Raw genomic sequence first — 13,762 nt, 5'->3', positions numbered from 1 at the left:
GAGAAGGGAGGCAGGAAAACAAAGATACAACCTACTCTGTCCTTGGTCTGTGAGCAGACTCTCCTCAGTGCCAGCCAAGGCTTTGCCCACATGAGATGACCACAGCTGTGGATGAGACATGCTGAGATCTAGGGCTCAGGTCTAAGGAGACCAGAGCTGGGCTGTACAGAACTAACACACAGGATGTGTGTGGGTGGTGGGGGGGGGGGTTACACAGACTCCGTAGAACCACTGACGATGGGGAGTGAGTTCCTGGTGGGATGAGCACAGAGCAAGGACATTGAGAGAAAGCACTGCCAAGCAGAGCTGTGGAGGGCAGCTACCTGGTTGGTAACTCTAGGTACCTGATTACAGCAGATCTCATGGTTACTAGGCTAGAGGACCATGCCACCAGCAGGCTGCAGGAGCTGGGAAGCAGAATTGGTGTGGTTGCAAGAGAGGGCTCTTGTTATTTGAGAGATATTGTTTGTTAGTTTGTTTCTTTTTACACATCCTGGTTAAAGTACTGAAGAACTTCAAACAGGGCGGGAACATGGGCACAAGACAGCATGAGCACCTGGCCCAGTGACACTTCAGACAGGAAGATCACACCAGGCTAGGGAGATTGCTCCACTGTAAACTGTTGGCTTTGAAAGCATAGTGCGTTTGAAAGCATGCAAACTTGACTTCAATTCCTAGGAGCTTCAGTTTTAAAAAAATTCCAGGTTTTGTTTCCTATGCTCACAATCCCATTCCTAAGGAGGTGGAGATGAAACGATCCCTGGGCTCACTGGCCATGGAACCTGGCCCACATGGCAATCCCTAGATCCCAGGTAGAAACCCTATCTCAAAAACAGGGTAAACAACACCTGAGGTATAACACACGAGACTGTTGACCTCTGGCTTCTACATACACATACTTGCACACACACCTGTATCCATGTGTGCATGTGTGCACACTTAAACACATGCATGCACGGAGACTCAATAGGAAGGCCTAACAGAGGAGGGAATGGAGATGCCTCTGCAGCTTTCCAGAGGTCAGTTCTCAACACGGAGGGCAGGGGTGAGAAAATAAATTAAAATGGTTATACTCTAGCAGGACACTGGGAAGCAGGACTTGACAGGAGCCCACTTGTGAACACACAGGGGTTACGTGTCATCTGCCCCCAGGACTCTGGAAAGAGCATTGCAGCTCGCTGGTGCTGCAATGAGTGTACATGACAGAGAAGCTGGCTCTGAAGAGGCGCATTTAAAAATACCAGGAGATGCTGGGGTATATATAGCAAGAATGAAGCCAGGCACCTCGGCCCACACAGGATGCAAATATGAGCTTCGGAGAGTTCTGTGTTGTGTCTTAAATAGAGGCCTGAGATCTGAACACCAGCAAAGAATAGAAATTAATGCTAGGAACAAGTGTGACATCACCCAGCCTGAGCTGGGGAATGGAGCTGGCGTCCCACGATGCTCTTTGCCTCTCCATCCTGACCACGAGCAAAGATCTCACCGTTTGAAGTTTCATCGTTATTTATCTATTCTTCAATGATTCAATGAACACCACAGTGAAAAGGAAGAAAGACTGAAGGGTCACCTACCACTTTTATGAACATGTGATGGGTGAAGCAGCAGAGTCAAGAACAGGGCAGAGAGAAACAACAGAGAAGACATATGATTCAGTGGCCTGTGTATGCCATGGCACAGGTCAGAGTTCTGAGCAAGTGGAGGCTTAGATTAAAGTTGGACACGGAGCCTCCCGCAACGCTGGGACAGGAGTAATGAGCCACACGTTCTCAGGACGCAACACCTAGACTGATCCGGTTTTTCCATCTTTTTCTGTGGTTTATCACACTGCAGGGGGTTATAAGGAAAAAAACTGATCCTACCCAGGGATGAGATGGAACAGCTTATATGGCTCCAAATGACCCCTTCTATACCCTTCCAATGTCACCGGCTGGCCCAGCTACAAGCTAGAGCACTCTGCAAAGGTGTCAAGAATCCTCCTGGCACTGCCTCTGTGGGTTCTGCTCTGTGAATACACTTGGATGCATACACTGTATGATTTATATTTTAATAAGCTTATTTCAGACATAGAAATGAAAGGAAACTTTACATTTTGACTCTGCTAGGAATATCAGAATCAATTTCCAGAAATGTTATGCACACACACACACACACACACACACACACACACACACACCACACAAAAAAGCAACGGACACAAGTCAATGATTTGCTACATTCTGGAAAGGCTCTATGACATCATGGGTCCATGTCTGAGGCTGTTCTCTGATGTTTAGACAAGAAAATATAGCCAGTATTGGGCATCAAAGGTAGTGTCTGCCGTAAGTAAAGCATTCTCCTCTATACGGACACTCTGAGGGCTAAAGAAAGGTATAAGGGGAAACGGCCATGTGACCTGGGGGACTTGGCAGGTTCAAAGCTCAGGATGGGTCACAACTACAGTGGATGCTCCCCACAAGCAAGACCTGGAAGGTTTTGCTAGTAACAACGAAGTGTTTGACTGGGACAAGTGCATATCCTGTACCCCTCAGAGGAATGTGATGATGGTATTTCTTTCCATGTCCAGGAAAGGATCGATATGTAACAGAATGGAAACCCTGAAATGGGCCCTGTGCCATAGAGAAAATGAAAATCACAGCTCCAGAGTCTTCCTCCACACCCTCAAAGGCTCAAGGCGACACTCGGCAGAGCAGTCACTCTGTCAGCCTGCATGGATTCCAGGACCGTGCGTCTCCTACATCCACTTGACATTGCTAATGAAGATGATGGCACTGGCCTGTGTCCCAGCTTTCTATTTAACTCTTTATAATTTTCGTCAAATCTACTTCTGCTCCATAGTTTGAATACGTCTCCCTCATCATCACCACCTCAAACACTGGAACTGTCTGTATCACCATGATAACAATGGTCCCCACCACCAACAGTACCATCATAATACTGCCACCATCATCACAGCCATCACTATCACCATCACCACCATCACCACCATCACCACCATCACTGTCTCTTCCATTGTCATCCTCACCATCAACCCTGTCAACAGTAACACCAGTACCACCACCATCAACTCTACCATCATTTCACCATCACTATCCTATCCTTCAAGGTGATCACTGTCAATGTTACCACCATCATCTCCAGCAGTATCACCATCACCATGACTACCACTGTCAACACAACCACTGTTAGCATTCTGTCTAAACTCTACCCCCACAGCTACCTGGCAACAGCCAGGTAGGCCTGGCCTACTATAAAAGAGGCTGCTTGCTCCCTCCTCTTTCTCTTGATCTCTTGTTCTCTTGTTCTCTTGTTCTCTTGTTCTCTTGTTCTCTTGTTCTCTTGCTTCTCCTTGTCCCCTCACCCCTTCCCTTCCCCCCTCTCCATGTGCTTATGGCCGGCTTCTACTCTTCTCTCTCTCTCTCTCTCTCTCTCTCTCTCTCTCTCTCTCTCTCTCTCTTTCTCTCTCTCTCTCTCTCTCTCTCTGCCTCTACTACCCTCCTGGCTCCCCTCCCCATGCCCTGAATAAACTCTATGCTATACTATACCAGTGTGTGGCTGGTCCCTCAAGGAAGAAGAGATGCCTCTGCATGGGCCCGCCGAGACATCCCCTTCCCCGCATACCTCAGCACACACCCAGAGAACACACTCTCTCTATCTTTTTATAAACACATCAGAAGTATAAGCCTAATAAACCCTTTCCTCCCCAACTTGCTTTTGTCATGGTGTGTTTCCTCACAGCCGTAGTGACCGCAACTAAGACCAGGGTGTTCTTTACTGCTAAGGCGGCTCTCCAGCCCTGAATGGGTTTTATGTGTGAGTTTTACCACCAGGGGTTTATTTCAATCCCCCTGTGGTTGCTGGTTTTCAGTGCCTGATGTGCCATGGCAGATCTAACATCTTTCACTGCACAGCACAGGACTGGCTGCCTTCTTAGCTGCTTTGACTGTGGCATCTCTGGGCCACGGCCAGCCATTGTTGTTTTTTGTGGGGTGCTCTGGGAAGGATAGGATGAGAGCTGGGCATTGTATACTGGAGACAGGAGTTACCATCCACCACACGGATGCTGAGACGTGTGTAGCAAAAGAGGTTTGAATTACTGAGATGCCCGCCCCCCCCCCCCCATTCCTTTGTAGGTTTTTGCCTTGGGGTCAATCCTATGGAGATCCCTAAGCTCCTGGAACTGATGGTGCTGGGACCTCCAAAAAGTGGAATCTATTGATCAGGTTTCTGCTTGGGCCTCTAAAATGTGAGATGTATTGACCAGTTTTCCAGTTCAAGCATCTTAGGGATGCTTGGAAGGTGTTAGATGGAAGGAGAGGAGAATGAGATCTGTCAGAACCAGCTAGCCATGGTCCTGGGCCACTAGCCTGGCTGGTCCTCACAGTCCAGCATCCAGCTACATGCTCACATGGTCCCCTGACCAAAATTAGCCTTTCCATCCTTCCCCAGACCTTCACCTCTAGCCCCTGCTTTACGGAACCTTGAATCTCCCTCTTTATCTCACCCCTCCCCCAGCCCAAGAACCACAGGCTCTTAGTCACTATAAGACACATGGACCCTGGGAGACCATGTAGCTTCCCGAAAGGTTACTGCCTCATGCTCCAGCCTCCCTCTGACTGGTTTTCTGCTTAGCTGCTGTTAGACAATGTCTTTCATCCCCTGTTCCCATCATCCTGTGCAAAAACTCCAGACTCAACCACCCACAGGCTGTGAAATCTAGTCTCAACCCTTATTCCTGGGGAGCACAGGTCACACAGCCTGGAGGTTGAAAGTTGTGCCTGGGAGCTGGGCCATCTGGGTTTGAAACCTGGCTCCACTGTGTGTCAGTTCCCCCACATTCGGCTTCATACTTTCCCAGTCTGCAACAATGACGAGGGCTTCCTCCCTCACAGTTTGTCCTGAGGCTTAGTGAATGTGTGGGTGTTGATGTCTGCAGGGTGTGTGTGGGTGTGGCGCAGGCATTTGTCTCTACACTTACAGCACACTGGCCACTCCTCAGTTTGACAGACTCTCCAGCCTTGGGGCTATTGCTCCTGTTCTCTTTCTAAGAACACCTGACACTTGTTGCTTGGCCAGACTGTTGTTCTTTGATACCTCCTGAGATCAGCCCTCCATAGTCACCCTAAAGAGCCATCTCAACTTCAGTGTTCTCATCACAGCGGTGCCTGCTGGTATGTTGTTTCCTTTGGTGAGAACCTTCCTGACATAAAGACAGCCACACTGCCGATCACCACCTACCTGTTGCCTGGAGCAGAGAGCAGAGCCCTCAGGACAATTTGGTGGCTAAAGGAGGAAGGTCTGAGGTGTGGGGTGTGGTCTTTCCCTGTCCTTACAGGAATTTGTAAAGTGCCAACTTCTAAGGTATAGCTGTCTCTTATGTACTATGCCAAGTGGCAGACCCCCTGCAGGGTGTCCAGTTCTTTGTGTCCAGAATCATGCTTCTTTGTTGGCTAAGAGCAAAATAAGGGAGAGAGGGCAGGGTATGGGCCCATCCAGTTGCCTAGGTGTGGCCTCAGCCTGACCATTTACTAAGCAAGTAACCCTGATAACCATATTTTCGCCCTCGGTGGCGCTCTAGCCTTACCTACACAAGCAGAGTATACGATAGTACATTATCCCAGGGATATGGGGAAGATTAAATGAGTCTGTTACATTTATAGTGCTGGAACCAACCAGAACTTGAACAGCATTTGGTGTACAGTAAGTAGTGTCTGAATATGAGCTGGTGTGAGATTCTCAATGGCAGTGATGGCTGTGGTGGTGATGGCAATGGTAGTAGTGTTATAATGTGAATAATGGTGGTAGTGCATTGGATAGTGCTGCTGCTGGTGGTGGTTGATGTGTTTATAAAAGGGTAAAGAGATAAATAGAGTGTGTTCTGTAGGTGTGTGGAGAGGTATGGGGAAGGGAATGTCTCAGTGGGCCCATGCTGAGGCAACCCTTCCCCCTGAGGGACCAGCCACACACCGGTATAGCACAGAATAGAGTTTATTCAGGGCATGGGGAGGGGAGTCAGGAGAGTAGTAGAGGCAGAGAGAGAGAGAGAGAGAGAGAGAGGAGAGAAGAGAGAGGAGAGAGGGGAGAGGGGAGAGAGGAGAGAGGAGAGAGAGAGGAGAGAGGAGAGAGGAGAGAGGAGAGAGGAGAGAGGAGAGAGGAGAGAGGAGAGAGGAGAGAGGAGAGAGGAGAGAGGAGAGAGGAGAGAGGAGAGAGGAGAGAGAGGAGAGAGGAGAGAGGAGAGAGGAGAGAGGAGAGAGGAGAGAGGAGAGAGGAGAGAGGAGAGAGGAGAGAGGAGAGGAGAAAGAGAGGGAGAGAGGAAGAGAGGGAGAGAGGGAGAGAGGAGAGAGATAGTAGAGAAGCAGAGGAGTAGAGGCCGGCCATGAGCACATGGAGAGAGGGGTAAGGGAAGAGGGAAGGGGCAAAGGGACAGGGAAAAGCAAGAGGCAAGAGATGAACAAGAGATCAAGAGAGAGAGAGGACGGGGCAAGCAGTCCCTTTTATAGTAGGCCAGGCCTACCTGGCTGTTGCCAGGTAACTGTGGGGAGGAGCATACCTACTGTAGCCAGGTAGCTGTGGGGGTGGAGTTTAGACAGAATGCTAACAACTTCCTTATCACTGTTCACCATGGAACAAAGTCAGAACAGGAACTCAAACAGGACAGGAACCAGAAGGCAAGAGCTGTTGCAGAGGCCATGGAGGGGTGCTACTTACTGGCTTGTTCCCTTTGACTTGCTCAGCTTGCTTTCTTATAGAACCCAGGACCAGCAGCCCATGGATGGCAAGTCCACAAAGGGCTAGGCCATTCCTCATCAATCACTAGTTAAGAAAATGCCTTACAGGCTTGCCTGATCTCACGGAGGCTTTTCCTAATTGATGTCCCTCCTTCTCAGATGACTTCAGCTTGTGTCAAATTGACATAAAATTATCCAGCACAACTCATTCTGGTTCTCAGAAACCACATGGATGGTTTATAAACCACATGTAACTACAACCCCAGGGGATCCAATGTTCTTTTCCCTGAGAGTACCTGCACATACTAACACACACACACACACACACACACACACACACACACACAAAATGAATGAATGAATGAATGAATGAATGCAGAAGTCTTTTTCAAGAAGCAGGTTGCTTAACTTCAAAAGACCAAACTCCACTGAGAATGCTCCCAGAGAACAGAAGCCTGCAGGTCACTAACCATCCCAATTGGGCCTTTGTTGCTCCCTGGAAACACCTGAGAAACACCCAGATTTCTCTTTCTCAGATTACCGTCTTCAAAATCTGATGAGAGGAAACCAGCTTGTTAGTAGATACGGTTTGAATGTGAAACCTTACATGCTCATACGCTTAAACGCGCTGTCCCCATCTGGTTCTGTCATTTTGGAAGCTATGAAGCTTCCAGCAGGTAGGGACAACCTGGTAGAAAACAAGGCAGCTGGACGTTGGCCCTGAGCCTGTTCAGAGAGCCTTGCTTTCTGGTCTGGTGGGAGTGCCAGTCACACTTTCCTACCACCATGAGCTCTCCATGCTGGTCAGCATCCTTTCAGACTGTGAGCCCCCAAAAAACCTATCCTCCATTAAGTTGCTTCCAGAGAGCATTTTGTTGCAAAGATGAGAAGGAATGGAACATTCAACAGAGAGTCAAGATGGCCTCCAAGCTTTCTGGTTCCATGCTCCCCAGAGATCAGCTGCTCCAATCTGTGCCTCCTCAAGGGTCAGAAACAGAGAAGATCATAGAGTGACTTGGGGTATCCGTGAACCCGAGCAACATAACAGGCATCAGTGTCTCTTCAGTTCCTTCTAACCGTCTCAGTCCATAATCTGGCGCTTGCCTGTGACATCCTGACACCTGTTAGTGTTGTATTTACAAAGCTCAGAGTCCTCTGGCCTGACACCCTTGGAGGGAGATCATGTCTAGGTAGGAACTAACTAGGTTTTCTTTGTGTATTGGTTTGGTGTGGATGTGCACATGCATGCATGGATGTATGATGTATGAGTGTGCACCTGTGTGTTCGTATGCACAGGTACCTGAATGCAGAGGCCAGTCCTTGTATTTCTTCTTATTGACTCCATCCTGCTGTTTAAGAGGCTCCCTTGGAGATCTTGGAGCTCACTCATGGGCTTGTCTGGCTTTTCCCCTCCCCCATGCCTGGCTTTTTATGTGGGTGCAGGGATCACAGACTCAGTCCCTCAAGTTTATGCAGCAAGCACTTCACCCACTGAGCGTCTCCCCAGCCCCCTGCATGTGGCTTTACAGTCACTGTCTCATTTTACGGCTGCCTTTCATCAAAGACAGTGCTATTAGATTTCTGTTTCCGACAAGAGATTTCCTTTTTAAAAAGATTTTTTTTTTTAAGACTTTGATTAAAAGAAAGCGCTCAGCAAATTGGATGCAGGCAGCAGACACACAAATGAGTCTGGGAAGGAGGACAGCTCAGCATAAGTACCACTGTGGCCTCCTACAAGGGTCCTCCAACCTTGACGGCTCTCCCAACATTAGACCACAGATCCCACTGTCAATCTGTCCTCTCCACAGGGACGTCTAACAGGTGTCTCAAAGTTGTCATAGTGACAATTGTACTTCCATCTATCCCGACTACACTACCATAGCCTCCCTTCCCCCATATCTATCCTTCCATTGTGAAGAACAGAGCTAAGTGCCCGGAGACAGGAGACAGCCACGCCTGCTCCCTTCTCCACTCATTCCTTCACCCAGTCTTGTCACTACCATCTTCTAGACAGGCACCTCACTGTGGCCATCCCCTCACCTGCCTGGATCATGGTGTGGCCTCCAGCCTGGTCACCTCTCTTTCTCACTGCTCTGTCCTCACCCTGGGGGGTTCGAGGACTCTCTTAAATCAGTGGCTGGATTCTACTTTGAATCTCAAACCTCCCAAGGCACCCAGCACGTTCAGACCAAAAGCCAACTGATCTTCATGCTGTCTGCTGTCTCTCTGTGCAGCTTCAGATGCCCTTGGGCTCCTCATCTCAAGCAGGTTCCTGGTGGGGGGTTGGGGCTTCACCCTGGAGCATCTGCTGCTTATGAGGCTTTTGTCTAAACGGAAATCCACACGCTCATTTCCTCACTCCATCCGGGTCCTTACTCAGATGTCACCTCCGTGTTACCACCCACACCCTGTGGTCTGCCACCAACCACACTGTAAGTCTCTTTCCCCTGGCCTATTTTCCCATTCCTTTCCCACAATGCTCGCTGCTCGCATGCAGGACAATGGGTGCAATTCCTGTCTATCCCCTCCTCCTAGCACAGAAATTCAGGGCAGTAGCAAACTTGCTGGTTCCGCCCACAACCCCCTCCACCACCCACAGGCCTCCACACACTCTGACAGGTACCCGGTAACTGTGAGAGGCCTGCTTCCTGTTCATCTGTGCCCCAGGCAGGATTGGGGCCATGAGCTTTGCAAACCTGAGTCCTTGGAGTTCACCCACAATAGCCTCCAATGGGTTCAGCCTCTCACACACTGCTGACTAAGGCACTTGCTACCTGGCTCAGGAGCTCATGGATCAGGGTCATACTGATACGGTTCTCCAGTGGATGGCCACACAGCCAAGAGTACAGGGGCAGCACAAACTGGAGCTGATAGGTTTAGAGAAACAGGGGAGGAGTGCTGTGGGTATGAGAGGAACTGGAGGAGCAGGTGACTATAATCCAAATGCACTGTACAAATTCTCAAAGAACCAATAGAACTATTTTAGATAGAAAGATTAAAACGAGAACTTTAGACAAAAACAAAATTATATTTGTTAGCATTCTGTCTAAGCTCCGCCCCCCCCCCCCCCCCCCCAGTTACCTGGCAAGAGCCAGGTAGGCCTGGCCCACTATGAAAGGGGCTGCTTGCCCCCTCCTCTCTCTCTTGCTCTCTTGATCTCTTGCCTCTTGGGCTCTTCCCTTCCCCTTTCCCTTTCCCCATTCCCTTCCCCTCTCTCCCCGTGCTCATGGCCTGCCTCTACTTCTCTACTCTCTCCCTCTCTCTGCCTCTAGTACCCTCTTAACTCCCCTCCTCATGCTCTGAATAAACCCTATTCTATACTATACTATACTGTGTGTGGCTGGTCCCTCAAGGGGAAGGGATGCCTCGCAATGGGCCCGCTGAGACATTCCCTTCCCCCACACCTCAGCACACACGCATAGAACATATTCTATATCTCTTTATCTTTTTATAAACACATCAATATTGATTTCCTATTTTCTTCCTTGGTGACAAGTGTGTCAAGTCTATGGTCAGTATTGGAGGCTCAGATCCTATGATGGAACCCTGTGGCGCTCCTGCAGAGTCCCACGTTACTGCCACAGTTATCAAAATGCCTTATGAATGTTTCAAACATAAAAACAGGAAACAATCCTGCAGTGAGACTCCATGGACACCTGCTGACTTCCAGGAGTCAACCTCTCCCTGTGTCTTCTGAGTGTCTGAGTGAAGGTGCCTGTGTGGACTTGGGTGTGAAACACTGAGTAGCGGTGAGCATCCCCAGCCCAGGCAGGAAGCGAATGTTTTCTACTGGGTGTACTATGTGTTCCGCCTCCACAGCAGCCATAAGCCACATACAAGTCGATGGCACAAGTTCTCCTCTGGAACTTTTTAAAGCCAGGAAGCAGAATGGAAGACCCTGGGGAAGCAACTTATACTTGACCCACCTTCCCTCTGGGGAGATCTGAGGACATCCATAGACAAAATCCTTCTGGACTAGATTGCTGTCAGGTGGCCAGGAGGGGGAAGGAGCGGGGAGAGGGTAGAGTGTAGAGACTGGGAGAAGGGCAGTGGGGAGAAACAGGGGGTATGGAAACAGAGAGGACAGAAGATGGAGAAAAGTGGAAAGACAGAGGGAGGGGGAGGGGAGGAGAGAGAGGGTGAGAGGGAGGGAGGTATAGGGAGAGGTTGAGAAAGAGGGAGGGGGAGGAAGAAGGAGAGGGAGAGGGAGTGAGGAGGGAGAGGGTGAGATGGAGGGAGGGGTAAAGAAGGAGAGGGAGGGAGGAAGAGGGAGAGGGAGAGAGGGAGAGGGTGAGAGGGAGGGAGAGGGAAGGAAAGGAGGAGAGGGAGAGACAGCGAGCGCGAGAGAGAGAGAGAGAGCGAGAGAGCGCGAGAGGGAAGGAAGGGGAGGGGAGGGGACAGGGACAGAGAAATGAACATGTGTATTCCTGTCCACGCGCGCTCACAGAGGCTCCCAGAGCAGTGTGGCTGAGACAAGCCTGCTGCATTAACTTACACTCTGCCAGCCTTTCAAATCCCACTTTCCTTTTGTTTCTGTTTGCGATGAAGATGCAGCCCAGGGCCTCATGCACTCTGGCAAGAGCTCTGCCATGAGAAGCTCTCCCAAGTCACTAAAGCTTGTCTTGCCTTTTGAATGCTTATCAGATGTCTGGATAGGCAGAGAAGGGTCTCAAGCAACATGACACCCACAGCTCCACCAAATAGCAACACCAGACCCCACACTGTGTGTGCTCACCAGCAACACATGCATTTGCACCTGTATGCACCCGACAATCAAGTACCTCAGGGCCAAGTGCCTGGCTCATACCCTTCTTGATCTTGGACAGTTGAACTTCATTCTCCCGAAATACCAGGATCACATCTCAGTTCAAAGACTCCTTCCTGCCGCCACCCTGTACTCAGCCCCAGTTAGTATGTCTGATTTACATGCTTAGTTCTTCTCCAGTCACATTCGCCTTCGACCAGATGAACAGGATACAACAAAGCAATGTCCCCTGTCCTTCCACCTATTGCTGAAGTAGGCTCTCTACTCCCTAAATCCCTGAGTTCATCCAGGATGACCTAGATCTGGGGCACAGGGCATGCGCCCAACACTATCATCCAGGACTGCTGGAGAACTAACTCATCTTGATGGCCCCAGGTCTGAAGACTCAAAACACCCACAGATGAGCCTTGTATATGATGCAGGTACTCCAAGCTCAGGACCATGGCTCTCTGTCCCCTGGTCCGATGGCAGGATTAACAGTCCTTACCCTTCTGGTCATTGCCAGGCCACCTAACAGAACTAAGATCAAAAGGATAGGTTTCACTATGTGTCTATGTGGTGTGTGTGTGTGTGTGTGTGTGTGTGTGTGTATTCATGTGCATGCAAGTGCACATGTGTGTGCTTCAGTGTGGAGGCTTGAGGTCAATCTTGGGTGTCATGCTTTCTCTTTTTCCTGAACTGTCTCTTATTGGTCTGAACTCACCTGGCTGGCTAGGAAGTCCCAGGGATCCATCTGTCTCTGCTTCTGCAGTTCTGGGATTACAAGGGTACACTACGACATCCAGCTTTTGTATGTGTGTTCTGGGGATCAATCTTAAGCCATCATACTTGTCAAACTAACCTATCTCCCCAGCCCTACTTTGTAGCTTTTAAAAATAATCGATATCATAAATATAATATACAATAAATAAATGTGCTTAGGTGAGGTCTATTTTCGTCCCAGAAAACACAGATTAGAGAGCACGAGAGCACGGTAACTGCCGTGCACAGAAAAGACTCAGCTGTGACATGTCAAATGATGTCAAGATGCATGAAGGAAGGGAACTAAAAATAGCACCACAGGCTCAGCACCAAGAGCTCCAGGGCTCGAAAGCAGCAACCTTGGGACCCAAGAACAACTGGCTTCAGCCACCTCCATAAGGCTGGGTACTTCCTGCTGGCAACTCTACAGGTTCACAATGTGTGATTTCAGGAGAGGCAGGCTTTCCTAGTAATGATATTCTGAGCATACATATTTAAACTATTTCCCCACAAGCAAGGTGACTGCATTATGTAACAACATTGTTCACACACCAGGCAGAGGGGCTGTAACACTGACTGGGGACGCTCCTCCTTGGTAATAAAGGAATTAATATGAACAAATTTTTAGCAAGAAAAAAATGTATACACATGGCCAGCCCACAGAATGGCTAACTACTTAAGCCGCTCGCTTATGGGTGTGGCTCAGGGACAGACCACGGTGTGCATAAAGAGACAGCGAGTTTCCATGAGGGCTTCCTTATCATCTTGTTTTACTTCACCTGTAATGTTGTGAAACTGAATAGTGGTGAATTTGCAGATCGTTCTGGCAATGTTTTCCTCTGCAAGAGTCACACCTAGTTAACAAATGAGTCACACCTAGGTGACAAATGAATGTTACCTTCTAAGTGGCTTCTCTGGACCCTCTGTCCACACAGACAAAGGAGCTTTGATTTTTTTTTTTCTGAATGAACCTCAAGAGTCCATGTGTGTGCATGTGCATCTGTATTTGTGTGTGTCTCTGGTGTGTGGGCATGTGTGCATGCATTGGTATGTGTGTGTATATGTACATGCATAAGTGCATGTGCATGTGTGTGTGGTGTGATGTGCATGTGCGTATGTGTGTAAATGGTGTGTGCATGCATTTGTGTGGGGGTGTACATGTATGTGCATGCATGGGTGCATGTGCATGCATGAGTGCATATGCATGTGTGTGTGGTATGCGTGCCTGTGTGTGCACATGTTTGTGTGCACATGTGCATGCATGTGTGTACATGAACAGGTGTGCACATGTGAGTGTGTGTTTGCATATGCACGCATATGCATGTATGCATATGTGTTTGATGTATTAGTCCTTGAGTTTGTGTTTTTAAAACTAGCTTGCATTTCACCCTTCTGTACCTCATTCACAAAGCACAGCACAAAACCATGCAGCACACCAGTGTGTGAGATGACCTTCTTTCTAGGCCCCCTAAGGAGAAAGCTGGGGGAGGGGTGAGTCTGTCAGCATGCAGAACTCTCCCTTCTTCAG

At 49.1% G+C, this 13,762-nt stretch overlaps 1 protein-coding gene across 3 annotated transcripts in view; it reads right to left on the bottom strand.

Annotated features, from left to right (window-relative positions):
• Positions 1 to 13,762, bottom strand: part of Phactr3 (phosphatase and actin regulator 3) — a 219,182-nt gene that overhangs the window by 123,475 nt on the left and 81,945 nt on the right. The gene's annotated exons all lie outside the window — the stretch shown is intronic.

The sequence above is a fragment of the Arvicanthis niloticus genome, chromosome 2 (assembly GCF_011762505.2).
Source record: "Arvicanthis niloticus isolate mArvNil1 chromosome 2, mArvNil1.pat.X, whole genome shotgun sequence".
Lineage (NCBI taxonomy): Eukaryota > Metazoa > Chordata > Mammalia > Rodentia > Muridae > Arvicanthis > Arvicanthis niloticus.
Note: the sequence above shows the minus strand (reverse complement) of the source record. Positions and strands in the feature narration are given on the sequence as shown.